Source organism: Aedes albopictus, chromosome 1 (assembly GCF_035046485.1).
Source record: "Aedes albopictus strain Foshan chromosome 1, AalbF5, whole genome shotgun sequence".
Lineage (NCBI taxonomy): Eukaryota > Metazoa > Arthropoda > Insecta > Diptera > Culicidae > Aedes > Aedes albopictus.
The window spans coordinates 137657956-137678285 of record NC_085136.1 but is presented as its reverse complement, the minus strand read 5'-3'; positions in this window follow the sequence as shown (position 1 = coordinate 137678285).

The following is a 20330-nucleotide window of genomic DNA, read 5'->3' as shown; positions in this document are numbered from 1 at the left end:
TTTTGGCCATAGCGCGGTATTCAGCCTGTTACGATCTAAATCGGCTTAAATTTATTTTTTACTAGTAGATTCTAATATAATATGATGATTACAGCTGTGAAAACCATACATTTTGATTAAAAACTGGAAGAAAAAAATATTTTTTCTTAAAAAATCAGCTCCCGTATATCTATTCTGGCCAGGGTGCTTCTAATTTGGCCACTCCCATAAGAAATACACAAGATTTGCCGAAATAGAAACCAAAGCTGAGAATATGGTCAAAACTGGGGCAATGCTTCTATTTTGGCCAGTGCCACTTTTAATACGAAAATCAAGTATTAGCTTGATTTCTGCATTTTTCTAATAAAGTATAGATCGAAACCTTTCATTTAACACATTGGTTGTTTTCATTGCATTATTGGTTATTTTTATAAAAATGATTTCCCTTAGACTGGCCAAAACCGATGCCCGCACCCTATTCGGAAATTTCTTCAAAATTCCATCAAGAACTCTGAGATTTTTTTATCAGAGATTGTCTCGTAAATGTCTCCAAAGATTCCTTCGAAGATCCATTCTCCAGCGATTTCTTTGCCAAATTCTTTCAAGGATTCTATCGGAAATTCTTGCAGTGATTTTTTTTTTTGGGAATTCCCTTTTTTTCGGGAATTCCTTTGGTGACTCCATTTGGAATCCTTGAATTTTTTTTTTGCGAATCTTTCCAGGGATTCAAGAGTGTTTCCAGGTATTCCTTCAAAAATTCATCCATGGTATACCTTTTGGATTTTCTACAGGAAATTTTCAACAGGGATTCTGGAATTCTTCTAGAAGCCCCTTTGTATTTTCCTTCATGGACCCATCCTCTAACGCTTTTTCCCAAAGATTTATTCTTTCTCCCAAAGAATTTCTCCGAAGCGATTTCAGCGATTTCGTTTCAAATCATTCCAGGGTTTCCTTCTGCGATTTTTATACTTACCTGGTATAGGGGTTCTGCGATTCATCTACGATTTTTTCGGGGATTCCTTAAGAGATTCATTATGGAACTCCTCCATTGATTATTTAGGAAAGTTCTCTCCAAAGTGCCGGAGCTCGTGGTGAGGTTGATCGCCCGTTCGCTTAATTAGCGGATATGGATTTGGAGCCAGAAATTTCTTTAAATATCTTTGCTAAAACTTGAATCAACATTATGAGAATATCTTTCTAACGTTTACATTTTTCACGAAAACAAAAATCTGCCAAGAGATCCACGAAGGTTTTAAAATAATGAATTTTTAAATAACGCTGAAACATTCATTTTACTAGAATTGAATCTCTTGGAGAAACCCCTTGGACATTCACAGAAAGTATTGCTGTAGATCTTCTTGGGGAATACTCTCAAAGTGTTCCTGAAACGATCCTTGATCCTTGAACTTGGAAGCTAGGCTCGTACTTTTCAATCTGGCTTCAATCTTGTGATATATCTCACCAAAGTTGTACCGAAAGTCACTGTGTACATTGGCACCACGTGGTGGTGAAATTCGGAACTATAGTCTTAATTACCTGAAAGTACTCGTAGTCCTGAACAGCTTTACCGAAGATCATTACTTCCTATCTGGCTACAATCTCGTGCTATATTCCACTAAAGTCGTGTCGGAAGTAAGTATGTACACTAGCGCCACGTGGTGGTGAAATTCAGAACTTTCATGACCTGGAAAGACTCGTAGTCCTGGACAGCTTTGCCGAAAATCATACCTTTCTATCTGGCATCAATCTCGTGATATAGCTCTCCAAAGTCATACCGGAAGTAAATATGTACACTTGCGCCACGTGGAGGAATTCGGAACTATGTTCATCATCACCTATTTAGAAGTACTCTTGGTCCTGAATAACTTTGCCGAAGATTGTAACTTCCTATCTGGCTTCAATCTCGTGCGTAAATCCCACCAAAGTCGTACCGGAAGTATCTATGTATGCTAGCGTCACGTGGTGGTGAAATTATGAACTATGCCCTTCATGACCTGGAAGCACTCGTAGTCCTGAACAACTATGGCGAAGATCGTATATTCCTATCTTATGATATATCTCATCAAAGTCGTACCGGAAGTCACTAAGTACACTAGCGCCACATGGTAGGGAAATTAGGAACTATGAAATCCATCACCTGGAAGAGGTTGTTGTTCTGAACAACTTTGCCGAAGACAGAATGTTGCTATCTTGTCGAGGCTCCGAGAGAACTCGTCATGGTACTCATAACCAATCTAGGAACAAAACGGAACCGAAAGAGGTTAAAAATGTGGAACTAATGTATTCGCCTGGTTCTCACCGGAAACTACATGAAATTACAATCGGCAGGATTCCGATAGCGCAAAAGATTGAAATATAGTTCACTAACTACTGAGATATGGATGTGCAAAAAAATAGTTCCATGTTTTTTTTGCCTGTTGGTTATTATTATTATAGCTTTATTAAAAAGACTTTCAGCCCGAGGCTGGTTCGTCTCTAGTCTGTTGGTACTTGACGTGTTGAAGAATCTCTGAAGGAGCTTCTGGAGAAACCATAGGAAAATTACTAGAGAATCTTTTGGATAATTTCGAAAGAAATCTTAAAGAGAAAAGCTTCTTGGAAAAAATTGCTAGAATCCCTGAATTTACAAAAAAAAACAAAATACAGAAAGTGCTTCTCTAGGGGAATGCCTAGAAGAATTTCTTGAGAAATTTCTAGAAGGCTTCATAGATAACAATCCCTGAAGAAATTTCTGAAGTATTCATAGGATTTCTGAAGATTCCTGCGGGAATTTATACAAATTCTAGCATGAATTTTCCCAGAGATTCTCTAGGAGTTCTTGCAGAGCCTTCTAGGGATTCCTTAACCAATTTCTTCAGGAATTCTTTCAGAAATCCTTGCAGTAATATCAGAAAGAACTCCTGGAAGAAATCCCGAGGAAATGTGTTAGAATCCCTGGAAGACTCTATGACTACCTTAAATAAATCCTAGAAAATCTCTGGAGAAAATCCTGCAGGAATCTTTGTTAGAATTTCCTCAAGCACCTCTAGGAGAATTCCTGTAGGAATCATTGAAGACATTTCTGGTAACATGCCTGGAAATATTGCTAAAGAAATCCCTGGAAGACATTTTGCAGCTCATGATATTTCTGGAGGAATTTCTGATGTAATACCCGGAGGAGTTTCTTCAGCAAAATCTGAAAGAATTTCTGCACAAATCTCTGAGAACATTCCTGGAGGAACTCTTGAATCCCTGAAAACACTCTGGCAAAACTACTACTCTGCCAATGAGTTAACGAGTCATGCAAATAAACTGTCAAAAATTACAGATGAACGGTAAATATTGATTAGGGTAGGTAATCATGAATTGAACCAAAATGCGGTTTTCTGAAGCATCGGGAATTTTGACTGATTTTTTCACCCACATGGAAATAATTTACTACGGTGAAGTCTCAGGTATATGAAAGACACAGGTATTAGCTTTTCGTAAAGTGGTAAAAAGTTTACATTTGCACCACATTTCATTGAAAAATTCAATTATTTGTCAATAATGATTTTAATCTTAATTTGAACCATCGTAATCATAATTTGAACCAATTTTAATCTAGATTTGAACTACTGGCGGCAGCAGCTCGAGCAATTCCCACAACAGCCAATTTCATGCTAAACAACCCAAAATCACATGGATCTGCTAATTCTCATAACTATGTTTCATTAGGCAGTGGAATTTCAACTCAAAATGTTCGGAATTCTTCAGAAATTTGGAAACAAAATTTGGAATTTTTCATCTTCCAAGAGTAAACAAAGCAGCCACTAGCGCAGTCTGCAGGCCAACACTAGAAGCTCGCCCCCTCTCACTAGTTCAAATCTAGATTACAAATGGTTCAATTCAAGATAAGATTCTCCAAGTAATGATTAAGTAAATTTGATAATTTTATGACAAATAATGTGGAATATTATTCGGTTAGTCGATTCTACGATGAATTTGCTTTCAATTAACGTATTCACTTATTGCGTGTGATACAATGCGTGAGCTGTACGAGTGCACCGAAAATGTGCTTCCTCTGGGGGGGAAATGGGTGAAATCGCAGTGATTTTTCAATTTCTTATTTTCAATGAAAAAATCGCTTCATTCAATGCTTTTAAGGTCAATTCTACCAGGTTATATTACGAGAATCCATTTACCAATCTTTTTGGGACAAGATTTGCCCAAAAAGTGTATCATTTTAATGAATTTAGAAATGGTTCAAATTAAGATTACAATTTGACTAGTTCAAAGCTTGATTTCTTACCCTACCTAAAACTCAGTAAAAATATGGAAAATGTACTGAACTCAGTGAAAAAAATACTGAGCTGGAAAATCAGATTCTTAGTGTAGAAACTTTTCTTGAGAAACTTTTTGGAGGGATTTGTGAAAAAAAAAAACCTTGCATCAATTTCTAAATCCCTGGGTGAACTTCTAAAGCAAACCAGGAAAAGTTTTTTGAAGGAATGCCGGGAAAAAATCCCGGAAAAAATTGTTACAAAAATCCCATCATCTGAAAGAATTTCTGTAAGCTTGTCTGAAGGAATCCCTGAATTTCTTCAGGAATCCCTGGAGGAGTTTCTGAAGAAATTCCAGGAGATATTTCTCAAGGAATCCCCTAAGATTTTCTGCATGAATTCCTACAAAAACTTCTCTGAAAGAATACTTGCAATATTCTCTAGAGGAATCCTACATCTCTGGAGGATTTCCCGCAGGTATCTGTGGGAGGATTCCTGCAGGAATATTTGGAATAATGCCTCCTAAACTGTTTGGACTCCCGAAGGAATTCCTACAGTTATGCCTACACACCAAAATTTTTGAAATGCTTCCAGCACGCCAAAAATCAGCAAAAGAAATTGCTGAATTTCAGCAACATTTTTGCTGAATTTCAGCACAACTTTGCTGATCAACTGTCAAAATTGCTGGATGGTTCACCAAGTTCAAAAATAATTGCTGATACTCAGTAATTTGTACTGCTGAATGCAATCAGCACGCCAAAAATCAGCAAAGTTTGCTGATAACCAGCAAAAATATTTTGCAGTGTAGAGTTGATAGAAAAACAAACTGGGAAGAAGTTCTGAAGTAATCCCCGAAATCCCTGTATAAATTTCAGTAAGAATCCCTGAAGAACTTTCCGAAAATATCCGTGGAGGATTTTCTGATACCTAAAGGAACTCCTGGAGATATATCTAGAAGGGATCCTCTCCAGCCAATGGCTGAAAGTCTCTATAATATAGCTAAATCAATCAATCAGGGATCCTCTAGAGAAGAGTGTCTGAAGGAATTCCATGGAAAAAAAAACCCTGGAAGAATCTTTGAAAGAATTCCTGGACAAATTTCTAACAGAATCCCTAAATGAGTTTCTGTAGAAATTTCTACAAACATTTCGGAAAAAAAATGCAGGAATTTTTGCAGGATTCTCCGAATAAATACTTGAATACATCAGAACTCTTTTCATAGAAGAACACCTTGAGCAATTTCAGGAGGCATAATGATAAATTCTTGGAGGAATTCCTGGACAACAATCCCTGAAGCTATTTCTGAAGTAATCTTTCAGAAAATCCCCAAATGGGTTTCCGAGAATCAATCATTCCTATTTTCAATCATTCCTGATTCTCTGCACAAGAAATGTATTTTGAAATGGTTCATAGGCAAAGTTGTATATATTAATTTTGAGCGAGTTTGATAAAAAATAATTGGTAAATTGTATAGTTTCCTTAATTCTTAATTCTCATCAAATCCGTTCAAGAAACACTTATAGAGCATGTGAAAACGCGTTGTGCGCTGAAATTGTCGTTATCTCTTTTGGTTCAAGAGTAACAGGCGTTGTTCTTTAGAATAAAAATACGATTCATTCAAATGTTGATATTACGGGTTGGGACAAAAATAAAAATTATCTCTTTTCACCTATATGGTTTCGCATTATGCGATTTACACAGTGTAATCTGTGTATCCTGGCCTTTAGCGTTTTCCAATCGATACCGATCTCGTTTTATTGCTGCTGTTCTTTGTAGTGCTGTTATTGCGAAGAGTTCAATCTTACCTAGTTTGGGTAGTGGCTACGGTTAGGATAGCTCAAATTCAAATTTTGTATGGGAATGATTTGTCGAATCACCCCTTGTCGCATTTTGTACTGGGTGGAGCTGTCAAGCAGTTGCCCAGCTGTCAAAAGGTGATTTCAAAAAATCTCTTCGAAATTGATTTTAGGTATCAAAATAAAGTTCTAAAAATCTGAAAAAAATCATAGTGGCTTGAAAAAAGATGCTATTTCCTATAAAATTGAAAAATCAACAGATTTCACAAAATGGCAGTGATGCTAATGCTCACCATATCATCTGAGGCAGCTCAGACATTAACTTGAGAGGCTCCAGTTCGATGGAGTACTTAATTAGTACAGATCTTGCATTACTTAACATAGGCAACCGCCCAACCTTCATGGTATCTGCTAGAGAGGAAGTGTTAGACAACGCTTTGCTCTAGTAGAAATAGTCACGAGCTGACCAGTTGGCATGTGTCAGATGAAGAATCTTTATCTGACCATCGCTACATCTTTTTTGAACATTTAAATGTTACTTCGCAAACATTGCGTTTCGGGAATCCTCGGTCAACAAACTGGGATTTCTTTACTGATTTGGTTGCGGCCAAAATTCATGGATACTCACCATCTATTGACACTCCAAGTGATTAAAATGATGCCGTTGATACTACAATGACCTTCATCATGGAAGGTTTTGAAGAAGCATGCCCTCTACGGTTTGTGAAGATCACAAGAGGAACCCCTTGGTGGAACTCTGATCTGGCGAAACTCAGGAAACAATGTAGAAAGAGTTGGAACAGACGACGTTTGGCTGGTTCGCAGGCTTTCAGGTCGGCTACAGGAAAGCTCTCCGGTCTGCTGAACGATCCGGCTGGAAAAACCTTTGTACAAATGTTTCCAGTTTGCGTGAAGTCTGTCGGTTAAATAAAATCCTTGCGAAATCTAAGGATTTCCTAGTGAACGAACTTCGTTTGCCAAATGGTGATCTGACTTCCTTTGATGAGGAAGTTCTGGAATGCTTATCCAGCACACACTTCCCTGGATGTGTGGATATTACATCTTCAGATGAACCTGATGTCTTTTCTTGTAGTTACGATTCCCTGGCTTCGGCTCGGAGTATCATAACTATAGAATCGATTGAATGGGCACTTAATAGCTTTGCTCCTTTCAAATCTCCTGGGGCAGATGGGATTTATCCTATTTTGCTTCAGAAGGGATTTGATTATTTCAAACATGTTTTGAAAAAAAAACATTTTTGCAGTTTTGCTACAGGGTATATTCCCAAATCCTGGCGGGATATTACTGTGATGTTTATTCCGAAAGTGGGTCGTGCTTCGTATGAAGAAGCAAAGAGTTTCAGATCTATCAGTTTGACCTCTTTTCTTCTGAAATGCTTAGAACGCATTGTGGATCATCACATCCGTCATGTTCATCTGGCCAACGTGCCTCTTCATGTGAATCAACATGCCTACCAATCTGGTAAGTCCACTGTGACTCTTTTACACAAGGTTCACAGTTAGAAAAAATCACCGACTTCGGTAATGTTTTACCGAAATCTCAACCGTTAAGTTTGTTTTACAGGAAAAATTCGGTAAAGGTAGCAACTTTTACCGAAGTTCGTTAGAGTTTGACAGATAAACGATAACATTTTACCAAAATTTGTTATTTTTTTTACAGAATTTCGTTAAAAATCCATTACCGAACGCGATTAGCTGTGTTGTTTACGATATCGAGAAAGCATTCGCTCAAAAGCAATCTTGTTTGGGTGTTTAGATATCGAGGGTGCCTTTGACAATGTGTCTTTCGATGCCATATTGGAAGCCGCACGGAGTCATGGTATATCTCCAATGATTTCCAATTGGATTCACCAAATGCTCAAAAACCGATATCTCTTCTCGACATTGCGTCTAGCAGGGATTAGGAAATTGAGTGTTTGTGGATGCCCTCAAGGACTCCCCCTTGAGCACCACTTTTGTGGAATCTCGTAGCATATACGCTATTGAGGCAACTCAATAATAGCGGTTTTCCTACTTATGGTTTTGCCGACGACTACCTAGCATTGTTAATTGGTATGTGTATCACCACCCTTTTCGACCTGATGCAAAGCGCCCTTCAGGTAGTTGAGAGTTGAAGTCGCCAATATAATCTTTCCACCAATGTGACTGAACAGATAAAATACGTTGGAGTCATTCGTGATTCCAAGCTTTCCTGAACACCTCATGTTGAGTTCAGAATCAAGAAAGCTTGTATGGCCTTCGGGCAATGCCGGCGAACCTTTGGTACAACTTGGGGTCTAAAACCCAAGTATATCAAATGGTTCTACACATCTGTTGTTCGGCCAATATTGACCTATAGATGTCTAGTGTGGTGGCAAAAGGGCGAAATGAGAACGGTACAATCAAAGTTAGGCCATCTCCAAAGGATGTGCTTCTCAGGTATCAGTAGGTCGGCTCTAGAGGCACGTTCTCCTCCATTCGGATGTGCTTAATGGCGATGTCTGGAGCGTTGTCTTCAACTCCCACGGCAGCGCTCGAAGTTCTCTTTGACGTTGCTCCACTACACATTCATCTCAAACAAGAAGCACTTTCTTGCACTTACCGTCTACGGGTACTCGGTCTACTAGAGGAAACTCCTGTGAACCGCACATCAACACACACCTCGTTGTTTCCACTTTTGGTGAATTGTCCTTGCTCCAAGTGATCTTACAATTGCTTGTAATTTTCCATATAGGAAGAGTGGACATCTGATTATCTGGAGACAAATATTTCAGACAGCATCGTATGTTATACTGATGGTTCCCTTCTCGAAGGTTGAGCAGGTGCTGGTGTTTATTCTCGTGAGCTAAGGCTGCATCAGTCTTATTCACTTGGTAAATACTGCACCGTTTTTCAGGCCGAAATCTTTGCTCTTATGTGCGGAGTGCAATTAACACTTCAGCAGCACGTAATGCTTCTGTTCAGATAGCCAGGCTGCTATTAAAGCACTTGCTTCGGCCAACTCTAGGTCGAAGGTAGTTATCGCTTGTCGAACTCAAATCGAGGAACTTAATTCAGCAAACGCTGTTCACCTTGTATGGGTACCCGGCCATTCTTCCATCGCTGGAAATGAATCGGCTGATGAGTTAGCTCGCACTGGAGCATCACATGACTTCATTGGCCCAGAGCCAGCTATTCCGATATCGAAGTGTTGGGTAAAGCTTCAGATTCACAGCTGGGCTGCTACTCAACACAGACAATACTGGAATAGTTTGGAGTCATGTCGTCAAACCGAATTGTATTGTACTGAGCCATCTCCAAGGGTGGCGAAGTATCTTACAAATCTGTCAAAGCAGAATTGCAGCATTCTGGTCAAAGCACTGACTGGCCACTGCTGACTCAGCTATCACATGGCGAATATTCAGCAAGCTGATTCATTTGCATGTGATAGCTGTGAATCCGATTATGGAACTTCGTATCATTTGATATGTAACGGTCCACTGTCCAGTTTTAGTGCAACTGCGTTTCCGAGTACTCGGTAAACACTTATTAAGTAAAACTGACTTCAGAGACCTGAATATTCAGGATATTCTGTTGTTCTTAACCCGCTGTGGTAAATAGGCTCTCTTTCGCTTTATCCGTTATTACAGTGCTCTTTCAGGGCGCTGTTTAAACCCATTATGGTACGCTTATGCGTTAGTACCCTCTTCCAGGGTATTTTTCCTATTTCCCTACTTGTCCTTATCCCCATCCTTGTCCTTATTTCCTTCCTTTTCTCTCAGGTAGATGATGAAATAGGCTATTATTTTGGCGATGGCACAAATGTCCCAAATGGAGGAAAACGTGCCTCTGGAGCCGGCCTTCTGATACCTGGGACAAAAATAAAAATTATCTCTCAGCAGCATTCGAATGAAGAAATATTATACTCAAACAAAAATAGATTTTTTTTTTATCCAGAGTCATTTATCCAGAAATTTCTCAAGTAATTATTCTAGGAATTCTTCAAGAGTCAAAAATTCTTTTCAAAAAGATCTTTCAGGGATCCTAAAGAAAACTTTTCAGGATTTCCTTGAAGAATTAATCCAGGGATGCAGAGATTTTTGGCCAGCAATCCCTCTAGAAATTTCTCAAGAAGTGTTTTTAGTATTTCCTCCTGGACCTCCAGAAACCTTTTTCTATAAATTTCTGCAGTGCTTCCTGCATAAATTCCGGGGATTCCTTTAAAAATTCCTCCAGAGATTCATTCAGAAAATCTTTCATTAATTCAAAATCTTCAAATAATTCAGGTATTTCATCAAAACTCTCTGGGAAATTGTTGTTGGGGGGAACATCGTTCGATTTGTAACCAGTTACTTGATAGAGTGGCCAAGAGATACTAGCACTACTCACCAAAAATCAATTGAGGGTTTCAGCAACATTTTGCTGAATTTTGTCGAGCAGAAGGTTTCAGCAAAAAATTTGTTGAAATTCAGTAAACTCTGCTGATCACCAGTAACGTTTTGCTGAAATTCAGCAAAAAAAAATGCTGGACCCTTCAGCTCGGCAAAATATTGCTGAAAGCGTTTGGTGTGTTAGGCTAAACTACCTCTATGACGCTTATGATCGATTTTATACAAAGCGCAGTTTTCATATATTTCCATATACAGACTGTTGGAAGGTTAAGAGCAGGCGCAGAAAAAAGGGCTGGGCACGGTATTCTATTTTAATAAACCGGACTATATCTTAAATCGTCTTATTGTTTATTCCCTGCCACACGCTGCGCGGATTAACTTGTCGTCTGGTGCAATATAATACAGGAAGATGATTTCTCCAACTCCAAATTGACTGCCGGGGGACCAAGTGAACAGCATGGCACGCCAGCATCCACGGGATCATCCACTCCAATGGTTCGCTGTGTATCGTCCTCTATGATGATCCCATCGCAGGTGCTACAGAACCATTCCTCACAACAGTCCTCCTCCGCACAACACCAGCAGCAGTTGCCAAACCAAACGCAGCCATCCTCCTCATCTTCAGGCCCAAGGCGTCCTTTTTTATCTAAAGCTCGCTACAAATCCTACGACGGGTGTATCGGGGGTCCCATGGGACCCCTGCCGGATCTGTACGCCAATCTTGACGACGGGATCGGGATGGCGTTTCGTTCCGGCACCGGAGTAAGCCCTGTTTGGAGTTGTTGTTGTATCTTTTGTCTTGCGTTGAGTTGTGTTGCTTGTTTTCGTTGTTATTTTATTAGCTTTTGGATAGATTGGGCAAATGACAGCTGTATCAGATTCTTAATTTATTATTGTCAAGGATGCAAATGAAGTCTGCTTTAATGCACCATAATATCTACGCATTTTTAGTTTAGACTTCAATGGTTTCATTCCACTTCTTGCCGATAATAGAACAAGAAATTGCCAGTCGTCATATTCCTATATTATTTCGAAAATTTTTTGAGAAATGGTTCAGTTCGTTCGCATTTTTAATTTGTCGCTTGTTGTACTTTACGTGTTATGCATGATAGTTAGAGAATTTCAGCGCAAACTGGTCCAAAAGTCTAAAGATCAATTGGCGATCAAACGTGAGGTTAGGTAACGAGAAATTTTCAACTTTGGAAGGAAAATTAACATATTTCTAGTCAACACATTGTATGAAATCTACAATAATTTCACTTTTCTTCCATTTGTATCATTATTACAGTCTAGGATTCGTAATTTATTGTTTTAGAAAAGCGCCACCTGTGCAATTTAGCTTTGCGTTTGATCGTCAATTGCAGCAAACAAAATTCCAGCAGACCTCTTGATTTTGCTGCGAATTGGTTTGCAACAAACATTACAAAGCCGTTTCCCAGCAATATCAAATGGGTCTGTTGGGCACACTTAAAAAAAGCCAGCAAATACCCTTAAATGACACAGGATGTTAGATCCATGTTGCTGAAGCGGTAAATGAGCGGGTATTCAGCAAGATCTTCTTTGACTTCCTTGGACATAGCGTATCTTTGAGCCTGTTACCAATATACACATCCGTTTAAAATGATCAATGACAGTAGTAGCTCTCAATAGCTGTGAAAGAGTTCATAGAACACCCAAATCGTACTCAGCGGTGCTCCATTTTTCTGGTCCAGATTTATAACAAACAGTTCAAACAGTTTAGGACGCTGAAAATATACCAAATTTAGGTTGCTTCCACCGGTGTCGTTTCATATTCCAAATTGCCTATGTCATGTCAACGATATTTTGAAAGTATAAGAGTTCCTTCTCTGAAATACACTGGATTCTCGAAAATATAAACTGGTATTATTATTAGCTTTATTTACGAGGCTTTCAACCCATTCAACCCTAGGCTGAACAAGTATAGGACACATTCTACCGTGACGTTACAACGTTTTGACGCCTTTTCGGTCAGATTTTCCACTATAACTTGTAAATTTGACCGAAAACCCTCAAAGTACGATCTGCTAAACAGTTAGTTTTCATCAGGAAAATATGTTAAAAATGAAAATGAGTAGCGTCACGTTACAACGTTGTAACGTCTCGCTACTAAATCTCATTTAAAACATACTTTTCCAATGACAACTAAATGTTCAACAGATTAAACTTATTAGAAATTTTACAAGAAATCCAAATATGCAAAAATATTTGAGGGTTTATGGTCAAATTTACGAGTTATAGTGAAAACCCTGGCCAAGTTCGCAGGATTTGACGGTATTAAAGTGAAGGTTATTGTAATGTAGTATTCTTTAGTGAATCATATCACCCTTTTAACACTTTAATGCGCCTCCAACGGTTCATCACGAACCGGCTGCTGCAGATGGAGTATGGCTGATCATGTTTTGGCATATTCATCAGACATGCTCGATATACACAGAGGAACCGCCGGGGCTCAATAGATTCTATACCCAAGCAGTAGTTCCAAGTCGGTTGGATTTGAGAAGGTTTTGTGACAGGTTTTGATACCTTTTTATTGCCAGTAGACTTGAAAATGCTGTTTGGGCTTTCTTTCCCACATTGTTTAGTTGTTTTTTTATTAACTACTGAATTCACTATAAGTTGAGTAATATACAATAATTAAATATATTTAAATTAGTAATTTTACCAAAACAGATTTGCTTCTTTTAAATATTACAATGATATCCAGTAACATTCTCTAAATCTAGTGAAATCAATTGAATAGTAAGAAGGAAAGTTGCAGCTCTTAATAGTGCTGATAGATTCGAAGCTAACGTGCGAACAATGGATTACTGCACGAACATATACTTACCTGCTTGCTCTCACACGGGGTTTGACTTTTAAGCGGTGTCGACACCGCTGAAATGTCAAATTTTCTTTGGGAGTGGGCGGGCCGGCCTAGCCCAACTAACAATTGCAAGTCACTAACAAGCAAGCTTGCTGAATTGTTGCTTAATAATGGTAATGATAGCTGAACTAAAATTATGCTCTACACATTACTGTTTAAATGATTTTACAATTGAAAAAGAAGTCAATGTTCGACTTTCCTCATCGGTATCAACAATGATAAATTAAAACACTTTTCAAAAGTTTAACAAGAAATTTATTCGACAAGCATTGATTCCTAAACAAAAGAGTTTAACAAAACATTTGTCTGCATCTTATTAAGCTGATGTATCGATAAGCATATGCTCCTGAACAATGTGCTTTTCACTTGTCAAATAAACGCCTTCAGCCCGTCATAGTTTGACTCGGAACTTTGTTCGGATTATGGGATAAATCATGGCTAAAACTGTTTAGACAACCAAGTAATATTAAATAACTAATATTTTAAACGAATCACATAAAATAAAACAGAATATAATTGTGTAGTTTAACATTGAGTGCCAAGAGACGTAATCAACGTAAAAATGAGGCATTCATTTATTATTATAAATCTGTAACAAGATATCTTGTACCTATATTATAGTTCTTATCTTCCGCAGCAGTTCTATTGTACGAGACGCTTGGATCAATGCATTTGACATTTCCGTGTTGTCGTGTTTACTGAATATTGTTCCCACAGTCACCTAGATAACCAAGCAGCATTCATAAATCGACACATTCCAAGTATCCTTAAACATCCTTATGCACTATTTATTGAACATAATATCAAGATTCCATGACAAAAGCATAAATAAAAAAAATGCTTAACGGATCTTCTCCTGAGAATGAGTAGATAACCCGAACAGATGCTGTGGATGCACCATGTCCAAGACCATACCGCACCACACATTGTCATACATTTTTAAAGATTGATATTTAATGATAAAAATAAAAACATATTCATATCGCAATTAGTACGTCTGGAAACGATATCTTCAATATCTACCAACACTTTTTGGCCGCATTCGATATAAGTTTTTTCACCGTGCGATAAAAATACTGACAGCGAAATCAGAATGGAAAACACGTGTTTTTTGCTGAACAGCTGTTGAAGTATGAGGCGTTGTTCAGTTGATAACCACGTGCTGTGCTAATTCACCACTGCTGAACACAAGCTTAGGAGTGATCATTATTAAATCATGGGAAGATTATGTTTTGCTTTGGGTACTGCATCTCACCATCTCTAGGATGGCGCAGATAGGAAGGCATGCGGCTGGCAATCGACAGATCTCGAGTTCTAATCCGGGTTTAGGTAATTTTATATGTAATTCTTAATTCATAATAGGTGTTCATAATACAAGAGCAAATAATTACTCTCGTGAGAGTTCAACATTTTTGCATTTTATTTATTTTCAGTCATTTTTGCCAAAGCCGAACAACAACTTTTCTGTGCATTTGTAAAACGCTTTGAACAACAAAAAATTAAGTTGGTGCACAACATGATGCTTAATAACTTCTCCAAATTTGTGTGAACAAAACCCGAACATAGGTTGTACGTGAAAATAATTCAAATGTTATTCATCATGATGCTGAATTAATTCGTCATAATGGTGCCTGTTAAATGAGTGATTGTTAGTTGGGAGGTTTGTGCTGTGGACCATACTTAACGCTTTATTGACGTCATAATGCGTTCGACATTTTGGACAAAAACTGATTGTTTCTATTAAGCTAAAAGACGTAACTTGTGTATGATTAGGCTGACATTTCTAGGTTAATGACATGGTTTATCTAGGTAAGACCGATAGGACAAATGAACGGATTGGCTCTGTTTTAATAGTTAGGTTGTTTTCGTATCTCGTATCATTGGAAGCCCATGGCATGTTCAAAACTAGTGTCTATCATTGGGGATGGCGCCAGAGCTGTAGGTGGCTACCAACATAGGTGTTATCGCAGTAACGGCTGTTGTCTTCAATTGGTATTTGACCGTAATATTTCTTGGAGATAGCATAGATAGGCACTAGAGTGGGTCATCGTTGTATGGAGAAACTTTAAATTTGATCGTTTCAACCCGGAACAAAGCTTTTTCAATCTATATTAGCGTCCAAAACAACTGTGCAAAATTCAGGAGCGATTGGTTTTGTCCCCGTATTCCGCATTGCGATTGAAATTTGTATGGAAGTTAGTATGGGAAAACGTACTTTTTTGCATTTTACTCATATGTTGAATTCTTTTGTTCAATACCATGTAACTAATGACGTTAAAGTATAGCCTAGGATATGCCGAAAAACTTAGTCGAAGACCGCAAAGTGATCCGACGCTTGTGAAAAGAGATATTTGCCTGGTAACTTAGACCAAAAATTGAGATTTTCTTATTGATGTTATTCCCACAGAGAAACAGACGTAACACTTAGAACAAATTTCATTAAAAAACATCGTCACGCAAACGTAATCGCCCAATGCTAAATGTACTGTGCTTGGCCGGGCCACCACTAGATGGCGGTAGTGAGCAAACGTCAAACAGGAACAAAAACGATACCAGCGCTGCGAGTGGCCAATCGACCTACTACTGAATATTTGAACCAACCGTTAAAAAGGTGATCGATGGGAGACGATGAGAGTGTGACGTCTGTTTCTCTGTGTTATTCCTTTACATGTTAAATGTTAAGCACCACCGCGCAATCTGCACGTTATAACTTTTTTCAGAATTGTCGGATCACTTTGCGGTATTCGGCAAAGTTTTTCGGCATATCCTAGGCTATACTTTACCGTCATTGGTTAGATTGTTCTAGACGAAAAATTTCAATTTAGGAGAAAAATGCAAGAAAGCACGTTTTCCCATACTAAGTTTCATACAAATTTCAATCGCAATGCGGAATACTGGGAAGCAACCAATCGCTCCCAAATTTTGCACAGTTACTTTGGACGCTAAAATGAATCGAAAAAGCTTTGTTCCGAAAAATCGACTTTGTTGACCCAGTACAGTTGTCAACATAGACAACATTTTGTGTTATGTTATTTCCAAGAAGTAATAGGTTCCGCGGGTTAAGATTTATTCTGATAGCTTCATATACTTCACATGACTGAGGACGGACATAACTAATACATCTATGGGAGGGAAAATGCAAAATTTTGATTAAAACTACTAAGGCACAATGTAAAAACTAGTGTTAAATTGGGCAACATAGCCTATTCCGTCTAAACATTGTTCTTTGTAGAGATGAAATTTGAATAACGGGTTCAGCCTTGACAAACAAGCTGTCACGCAGCTCCAACTGAAAACCCATAAAAAAAATTACGAGTTATAGTGAAAAATCTGACCAAAAAGGCGTCAAAACGTTGTAAAGTCACGGAAGAGTTGTCATATACTGTTTCAGAAATTATAAATACACTAACGATTGACTGCCATTTAAATTTGAGCCCAATATAAAAAAGTTGCTTCTAGCTCTACCGTCAGTGGGGGTGTCATTGGGCCAAAATTACATAGTCCAATCTTTGTGGGTCGTTACGACAATATTTTAGCTCTAAATCAATGTTAAATTCGGTAAACACGTTCATTTTTATATTGTTTAGGATTGTTCAAAGTATAAATGCTTTAACTTTAATTTTGACAATGATATAGCCTAATTGAAATTGGCCCAATTTCACCCCTTCTAGGAGGTGACATTGGGCCAAACACTAAAATTCCAACAAAATAGTTCAATATGAGAAAATATCGCTTGCAAATCAAAACTATTGAACATATGGATACTTGCGCACAACCTATCAGTGTTGTAGTCACTTTAAAATAACATTTCAGACGAACAAACGTAAAATTCCAACCAAAATTCTCAAAAGACGAAAGTAATATTTCTTTATCATCTACATAGTAACTGATATGCGTGCATTCTTAATTTAGTATGAATCTTACATTTATTTCAAAACTACACCGTATTATGCATAAAATAATGTGAATGCTTTCAGTTGTTTTAATTCACATTTGTAGGGTTCTCGTACTGATTGCATTGCTTTTATATGGCCCAAAGTCACCCCCATGATGAACTACAGGGGATGGCCAAAATGTTTGGGATAGGCAACTTTTTTTTCTCTCACAAAAAAGTTCACATGCTGTAACTTTTCATAGAGTGCATCGAATATTCTCAAATTTTGACTGTTTATTGACCTATTATATGTGCATCAGTTTTACAAATTTGAGCTCGATTGGTTAATCTTTCGCGAAGTTATAACCGATCTGGTGAAACACTATTTTTTAGACTATCAATTTTTGAGCTGTCATATCTTGTAGACCAGTGACCCGAATTGAATGAAATTTTGAGCGATTATCAACAATATATTGATGCTTGAAAATCATTTAAAACATGGGTACTTTTTAAACGTTGAAAAAAGTTATGATGGTTTGATATTTTCACCCATTTAGAGGAAAATGAGTCAAATTTACTATCCTGCACTAAAATTACTAAATGTGTTCTTCCTTTAATCCAAATAGGCTCTAATATATCTTTTTATAGATATCTTATGAACAGAAGTAGAAAATCTTTGGATATCAAAAATAAAATTTTATTACATTAATGTAAAAAAATGCATTTTATCGAAAAAGATCCTGTTCCCGAAGGGAAACCGCAATTTTTAAAGCAGCCAATTGGTTTTCAGCAACGCTTAAAACTGAAATTTATTCAACGAATTATTATAATATTCCTAAACTAACTTAAACTAAATACTCACAAGAAGTGGTTTCCTTTCCCACTATTTCTTTGCCAACTTATCCCGAGTCGATATTTGGTGCCTTTACCCTAACCTGACCGAAGAGATGTAGATGTTCACATTAAGGACAAACGTCTTGAAATCCCGCTTCAAAAGTGCATAAGAACTTCAAACGCACAAATCTCAAGATGCAAGCCTCAAACAACAGTGCATTTGATTATTCTGTTCTTGCTCACTTGTAATAAGCTGAAAATAAGAAGATCAGGTGCGCTGGTTTTGTTTACGAAGAGATTTGTGCGTTCAAATTCGTGAGTAGGTGCCAAAGTCGGCCATTGTGGCGGCCATTTTGGGATTCTAACAAGTCTGTCCTTAATTGTTCAGGTAAATATCTTTTGGGTTTATCTTTCTGATTCAACTCACAGTGTACCAGTGTTGACCTTTCTCCCCTATACTCTTCACAGGCTTCTGCTGGTACGAATCGGCAATCAATTTACCGCGGCTGGGAAAGTGTTTTGGGATACATTATTTCATCTTTATCTTTCACTTCACTTTAAATGCTTACCCAATAGACTTTTGCACTTCCAGGCTCACTGTAATTCCCGACTAGTAATCTCAATAAACAGACACAACTATCTCGCACTATTTCACTAGTTTTCGGTTGAACCTATCGCAATGGCGCCACCCTTCGCTTTATATCAATCCTGCAACTGATTTCTGTTTACTTTCTCTCTTTCTATACTTGGCCTGTTCAATGTTGTTCTCAAACCTATCACCGCGTCGCAACAGATCCAAAAAGTGTCAATCCATCATAACCTTTTTCAACGTTTAAAAAGTACCCATGTTTTAAATGATTTTCAAGCATCAATATATTGTTGATAATCGCTCAAAATTTCATTCAATCTAGTTCACTGGTCTTCGAGATATGTTCCGTCGGAGGAACAGCACAGGACCGGTAGCTCGATGGAAAGGAGGGGAACTTAGCCTTTGTAAAGGCTGTGGCTTCCACTGGGGAGGAAAAGGCGGGTTTCACTAAAACTACTTAACTATATTCTCTGATACGTGTTTACAGATCGGTGGTTGAAAGAAGACTCTTTCTTGGTTGCGCACGCACTCCTCAAAGGATGGGTAGAGACTGAATGGAGGTAGAAAATTGCGCTGCGCTGTGGCGGTGGTGGAATATTCCGTACATAGGCTATAGTACGATGGTTCGGGCGTCGTCAGTTGCTGGCACATAAGGACATGCCGTTCAGGCGTGATTGGTTGGTCGGTCGATCCTCGTGCATGCTCGATCACGTTGTCGCTCGGTCGGTGGGACAGGCACACAAACGACGTGGTGTGTGTAAGGATGATAGGGTGGTTGTTAGTGGGGTTGGAGCCGTAAATTACTCGCGGCGACTCGAGGTTAGTTTGGTTGGGGAGATGAGGACAAATTCTAAATGGGTCTTCGCGTTGGGAGCGAACATACTCCCCGGCCGGAAAAGGTGGAAACATGTTATATTACTTGGATGGCTTGGACATGGAGGCAACTTCTCATGGAGACTTAGGAAAACCAAAAACCAGGAAACTTCAAGGGCATGATTACAGGTATCTTCAAAGGAAGGACAGGAATAAGGAACTTGCAAATGGTTTTTAGGAGGATTCATCATACACGAGGGTTTTTAGGACAGGAAACTTAAGACAACTTAGGAAACTTCTTGGGTGGACTTGCTGAATTCAAAACTGGACATGGACTTGATTCTTGGGGAAGGCTTGCTGTAAACTTGGGTAAACACACTTTCTATGCAGGTTATGGGGGCATCACTTCATGTTTTCATGTCAGGAGGAAAGTTCAAGGCGTGGGAAACTTCTTCTATGGACCTCAAATAACAGGGAGGGAAATCATGTTCTGGAGGATTACTGTGGACTGTAGGAAAGAAACTAGGAGGACAAACAATGACAGATTCATGCTTCAGGCTAGAAATTGAAATTCTACCGGAGGTGGATCGTTTCTATTGTGGACTGTATTTAGATATCTTGGAAGAACTTGCAACTAAGGATTCATGGTCTCAGCGTAGATGCTCGAGGAGAGACATAAGGACAAAATTCCAAATGAAAGCGTAAAATACATGACTGAATACTTTGACGTCGTAGGAATGGAGGTTTCAAATTAACTAAGATTGAAGAAGAGGACTCACTTTGAACACAATGGAACAAATCATAGAACGTTTGAAGAGCAAGCAGAATTGTGGGGCAGGGCCACATCGATAGGCAACGGCAGTTCAGGAAAAGAATCTTGTATTCTTCAGTAGGATCTTCATCTTCGGAGGAACAGGAACTCACAAGATGATCAGGTTTCAGACTATGGTA